The sequence below is a fragment of the Dermacentor andersoni genome, chromosome 9 (genome assembly GCF_023375885.2).
Source record: "Dermacentor andersoni chromosome 9, qqDerAnde1_hic_scaffold, whole genome shotgun sequence".
Classification (NCBI taxonomy): Eukaryota; Metazoa; Arthropoda; class Arachnida; order Ixodida; family Ixodidae; genus Dermacentor; species Dermacentor andersoni.
Genome location: NC_092822.1, coordinates 128,919,662 through 128,925,581, shown reverse-complemented (window position 1 = coordinate 128,925,581; position 5,920 = coordinate 128,919,662).

Genomic DNA, 5,920 nt, shown 5'->3' with positions numbered 1-5,920 from the left:
TCCGGACCACTGCAGATGCTCGGGGAAGATCGCACGTCGTTGCCGCGATGATGTTAAATGTCTGCCCAGTTTGTTCTCACAATCATTATGCTTCCGCGGGAAGTTTAATTTTCCTCTATCACTGCCACAGCCTAAACACACGCAAAGGGTTGACCTGTTACCTTCGATCGTGTCGTTTGCTCTAACCGCGTCTAGTTTGATGGTTAAACTGCCGTAGTACATTACGCGGATGCAGGAAAGTAAACTTGCCATGCGCTCGCATAGCCTCGGAGACCAATTTGTTCAGTCATTATGGACATGCAATCTCAAATGGTTTGTCTACGGCACTCGTGTATGCTCGCCTTTACAACACCATTTCCTTACAGTTTTTACAAAAAGTTACAGTTAATACAAAGCATGAGTAAATTCGCCGAAACAAAGAAGCATTTTTCAGAGCATGTATAAACACTTTATTTACAGTAATAAATACAACACATTGGTCAGGCGCATGTTGCAAAAACATAGCAGAACAACTTGCAGAAGCCAATTCAGCATCCCAAACAAATATCCCCCCCGCCATGTTGCATATCAAAATAAAAATTATGGGGTGTAACGTGCCAAAATCCCTTTCGGATTATGAGGCCCGCCCGTAGTGGCCGACTGAAAACTTCGACCACCTGGGGTTCTTTAACGTGCACCTAAATCTAAGTACACGGGTGTTTTCGCATTTCGCGACCCATCGAAATGCAGCCGCCTCGGCCGAGATTCGATCCCGCCACCTTGTGCTCAGCAGCCCAACACCATAGCCGCTGAGCAACCACGGCGGGTTATGTTGCATATTCAGCTTAGGGGCACCTACTCATCTTTCGGAGTTTCATTCTCTCCTTGTTGCCTCGCTTCTCTCCATTCTCCTTTCACGAAGAAGTGCAGCCGAGTAGTCATGTAGAAACTGACCACCTCCGTTGAAATTAATTCAGCCGCGTGTTCGCTGCGACCAATCGTGTTCGTGCACTTGGCCTTTGCCAAACTCAGTACATCCAGGATGCTTTCAGAGTGCCACTTGCTTTTGCTCAAGCATTCCGCGAACGATTTCTCAAGTGTTTCAACAAAGCAAAACAGTGCCCCACGTGAATACAATAGCCCTTATCCCTGAGCCACGTGAAGCCTGCGACTTCTGAGCACTGCTCACTGGCTGGCATTGTGAAAGTTTGCTTGCAAACTTCACACTTAGTCTTTAACACACATTTTCGTGCGACACAACCAGCGACATAATATGTTCATAAAGAGCGACAGCTCATAAAGAGCGACAAGTCGCTCTTTATGAGCTGGTTGTGGCCATGGGAAGACGTCAGGCAGGTTCGGGAGAATCGTGCGGGTGGCGCCTTCCGATTGCAGGGGCCTTCCGCGAGGAATATGTGTTTCGCCTGATCATGTACATGTTCTCTGACTGTGTATCGCGGCTCGATGTGTAGCTAGCAGACCGCCACATGTCTCATCCAGTACTTTCTCTGCACGGCGCCAATTCCGTTCCCACTGCTTTCTTCGTTCTTCGTCTCACGGAACATTCAACAAGGACGGCTTCTGTGCGCCTTTCACGCGGCGGTACGGCATCCGGGCGCGAAACATTAGTTGTGGCGATGGTTAGGCATTTTCGCCTACCTGGGACACATGTGTGTAACGTGAGCAACACGCAGAGACAGGCATTACACGGAAGAGAAGCCGGCAGCGAGCAATGAAGTCGCTTGCTGCCGACCACCACTGTAGCATAGTACAAACATTGGTACGAAGAATCCCATGCACGCGAGACAGAAACTGGCGGGCGGACGTGTTCAGGATGGATGGGTTGATGTTATGAGCGTCCCCTGTGGAATGGGGGGGTGGGTTGCGCCACCAAGCTCATGCTATTATACTGCCTAATGTCCTACCTAAGTTAGGACAGAAAAAAAAAGAAAAGAAAACCGCTATGAACTCCCCACAACCAAATTTTCTGACCCCCTATTGCGAACTTTGCTTTTGTACGTCTCCGTTTTTTGTCGTTTCCCTACTTTTCTTCCACGAATCTTCCAATCGCCTCTTACTAATCTCTATTGCGGACATGTTTACTTTTCCCCTGCTCTCGCTGAACCGCACTGAACCCAAAGGCTTCAAGGAGGCCAGTGGTGCCTAAATCGACCGGTGGGCAGATGTCTTCACATTGTAATAAAATATGCTCCATCGTTTCCCTAGCTTTACCGCAGCAAGCACAAGCTTGTTCTTCCTTCTGATATCTCGCTTTATAGGTGCGTGTTCTAAGGCGTCCCGATCTCGCTTCCAAAAGTAATGAGCTTAACTGTGAGGCGGTGGCGAGGCAAGCCCTCGACGTCCCCTCATGGGAGGTTTAGGCCTGGCCATCATAAATTGCTGGTTCTATAATAAAAGCTTATTCCTCCTCCTCCTCCTCCCTTTGAGTTATAATTTTTTTGCTTTCTTGATTTCGTTTTTTCCTCTTAAGTAGGTACTCATGGCAGGTTTCTTTTGCATTGCCGCCACCCATGAGATTTCAGCCTCTCTGACTTTCCGCTGACGTTCTTTGTTGCTGTGTTGCCCACCCTACAGGCCATAGTATATAGGCCGCATACTTGCTGGTAAGCTTCCTAGTGGACGACTAGGATGGATGGATGATGGATGTCATGAGCATCCTCTTTGGAACGGGGCGGTGAATTGCGCCACCAAGCTCTTTGTAGTAGCTTCGACGGGGCGGCCGGACGCAGGACCTACGAGGCCGGGGTCACGAAGCGCCGCAAAGAAGAGCCGGACGGCTCGAGTCGGGGACCAGACAAAGAATGACTTTATTCCAGGGTAGCCAGATCGCTCCAAACACAGGTAGCCAAATTGGCCTCTGCAGTAGCCCAAAAGTAGCCAAAAGCGAAACTTTTGGGTAGCCAAAAAGTAGCCAAAAAGATTTGTCTTTTTGTGAAGTAATTTCTTAAGCATATTGAATTAATTTTCGGCAAGAATACCTACATATTAGTTTTTCCACGTATGACCACACATGGCCTCCGCGCGCATCGTCACGGAGGCCATGCGGCACGGGAAACAGATGCTGCACAAGCGCAAGAAGAGCAGAAACGCAGACATGCAGGCAAATTCATGATAAGACAAATGCAGTCTTCATTGCAAATGCACTGTTTTATTTTTCCCAGAGCACCAAAATATTAGTAAAAAAACAACACAAATATAGCACCGCGCAATAAACACGCTAAGCAATGGCATGCATTCAGGGGTTCAGTATTATTACTTACAGCTCATGATAATTTCGCTTAACACCACACAATGCACTAAACGGGAAAATACCAAAATTTTAAGACAAAGTCTAATACAATAGATGGTGGTTGGTACAAAGTCTAGTACGATATAATAGACATAAAAAGTATGCTGTGATTAAGCATCACGAGCTTATTGAGAAGTGGAACTGCTTGGTCCGTACAAAATGTCAGAACTGAAACAAGACAAAAATTCTTGGCCCGGTTTAAAATCCTTGCAGCAGCCTCCGTTCCTGGCCAGGCCATACTTCACGCGGAGGAGCGCTACCACTGTATCGTTCGACAGTCTATTTCGAAGGTCGGTTTTAATGAGCGAGGCCTGGCTGAACACTCCTTCGACGGCGGCATTTGCTAAGGGTGGTGATAGCAATGACAGCAGGGGAGTTTGGAGTTGTATAGGGAAAGAATGACTGTGGGGCAACGGAAGAGGATATGTTATAAGTTGTCGTTCGAGTAGGGGCAATTTGGGTAGGAAGGGTCCGAGCGAATTGCCACGTAGGTGCCATGCGGCAGGCAGAAAATTTGGCATATTTCGGTTAGGTTCAGCCCGGTGTTCTCCCTCCGTTCTGGCGCCGAGGTCACCCGCGGCGCACCGTCAACGGGAGCTAAAAGCATCGCATGCTTAAAACGTAGAACGCCGAAAGCTCACATGTGGAGACAGCAACAGTCTATGTTCGCTGGCGCGCGCACGCGGGTAGTGTTAGTTCGCGAATGGAGACGTGTTTCATGAGGCCAGCTTTCTTAATTAAAATTATCAAAAGGCCACGATCCTTGGCTTTTTGACATGCATATGTCTTCTCTAACGTATAATTTGCAAATTTCGATCTTGTAGCAGACGCGCTCAATTTCTTTAACCTGCTGTCTTCTGCATTTTGATTCCAGCGTGCTTTTCATTTGTTCTTGGCTATTCTTACTTTTTTTTACGCAGGAAAAAGATGCAGCCCAAAAATAGCCATATAGCCAAAAGCAAAATTCTGGCGCCAACTCGGACAAAAAGTAGCCCAATTTGGCTATTAATAGCCCAATCTGGCAACCCTGCTTCATTCCAGCGAGGGGAAACGCGGCCGTCGGCCGGACTCGGCTCACTCGCTCCTCCAGCACGAAGGAGAGAGTCGAGTTAAATAGAGGGACCTTAAGTCGAGTCCGGCCGTGACGCGGCAGGTATACTTACAGCGTTTGGCGCTCAGTGGCGCCCTGACGTAACCGATTCGAAACCGAAACTGGAAGCCGACACGGGATATTACATCAAGCACTTTTACGGTGATATTTCCGAAGCCCAGATAGATATATTGTGCCCACACGCTTACACAAAGGGGAGAGCATTAGGTTATTTTAATAAGTGGCTTCTCAGACATTTACGAGACGTTTGTACCTTGCTGCAGGTTTGCGCAGATCATTTCCACCCTTCTTGCATCGAGAGCCCGACTTCATACAGGTAGAACTCTGCCGAAGGCGTAATTGACGGTGTTCGAAAACATTTGAGTGTCTGCCTGCTATCAAGGCTCCGCGATCAATAACATTGGTAACGCTTCCGTACCGGACTCAATTCGCAAAGTAAGCTCCTTGTTGGACATTTTTGACAACCTGTGCATGCTGTCTGAGGATCGCTGTAGTTCTCGCCACCTGTCGCTTACAATAGATTCCCTTCTAGACATATTGGAAGGAAGCACTAATGAAGCGTATTCAATCCAGTACAGCACACAAGTAATGGTGTTTGCATGCATTCTCCGCACAATATCGCCGCATGCCTATACGTTCTTGAGAGGAACAAGAACACTAACCTTGCCCCATCCGAGCAATATCAGGAAAGTGTGCTCATCTGTTCAAATGTGCCCAGAAATTGATTCTTGAGATGAAAGTTTCCTTCAGTATGCTTCCCAGAGATTTAAACATCTGCAGCCACATGAACACACCGTGACGTTGATGCTTGACGCTTGATTCATATCAAGCCTTGTTTGGTGACAAAGGTATGAACGTATGTGGTGCTGCAGTGAATTCCAACGAGGCAGTCACATCAGTACACGCATTTATGGTTCAAAGTCTGCTGTGCTCATTGAAGGAGGTAGCACACACTCTTCCGGTAAAAACCATACAGGGCGAAGAAGGTAATCTTACGCTTAGAAGAGATTGGGTACAGGGTCATAGCTGTTGTCTGTGACAATAACTCACTAAACAGGAAGGCAATGAAGATCCAAAGCCGATACTTCGTCATGTTTACCCACATCTGGCAGACCCAGATCGACCGCTATGTTTTACGTCGTAGATGCTGTGTATCTCTTTAAGTGCATAAGAAAAAATTGGCTGAACCAGAAAAATGCAGGCACTTGCTTTTTCTACCCACGCTTCGAGCTTTTAAGTAATGATGTTCTTCCTGAATTCAAAATGACTGCCTCATTTAGGCATTTGAGAGATTTACATAAAGAGGAGTAATCTCTGCTGCTAAAGTCTCGGTATTTGGCTTGACGTCAAAGGCACTTAATCCAAGCAACTTGGAACAGCAGAATGTTAAGCTGGTACTGCAGGTTTTTCATCCGCAAGTAGCCGCCGCCCTGGCACCTCGCAGTGGTGAAGCCAATTTTTAGCATGTGCCAGTAACAGCAGATTTAATCAAAATCATTCTTCGCTGGTGGAGTATTGTC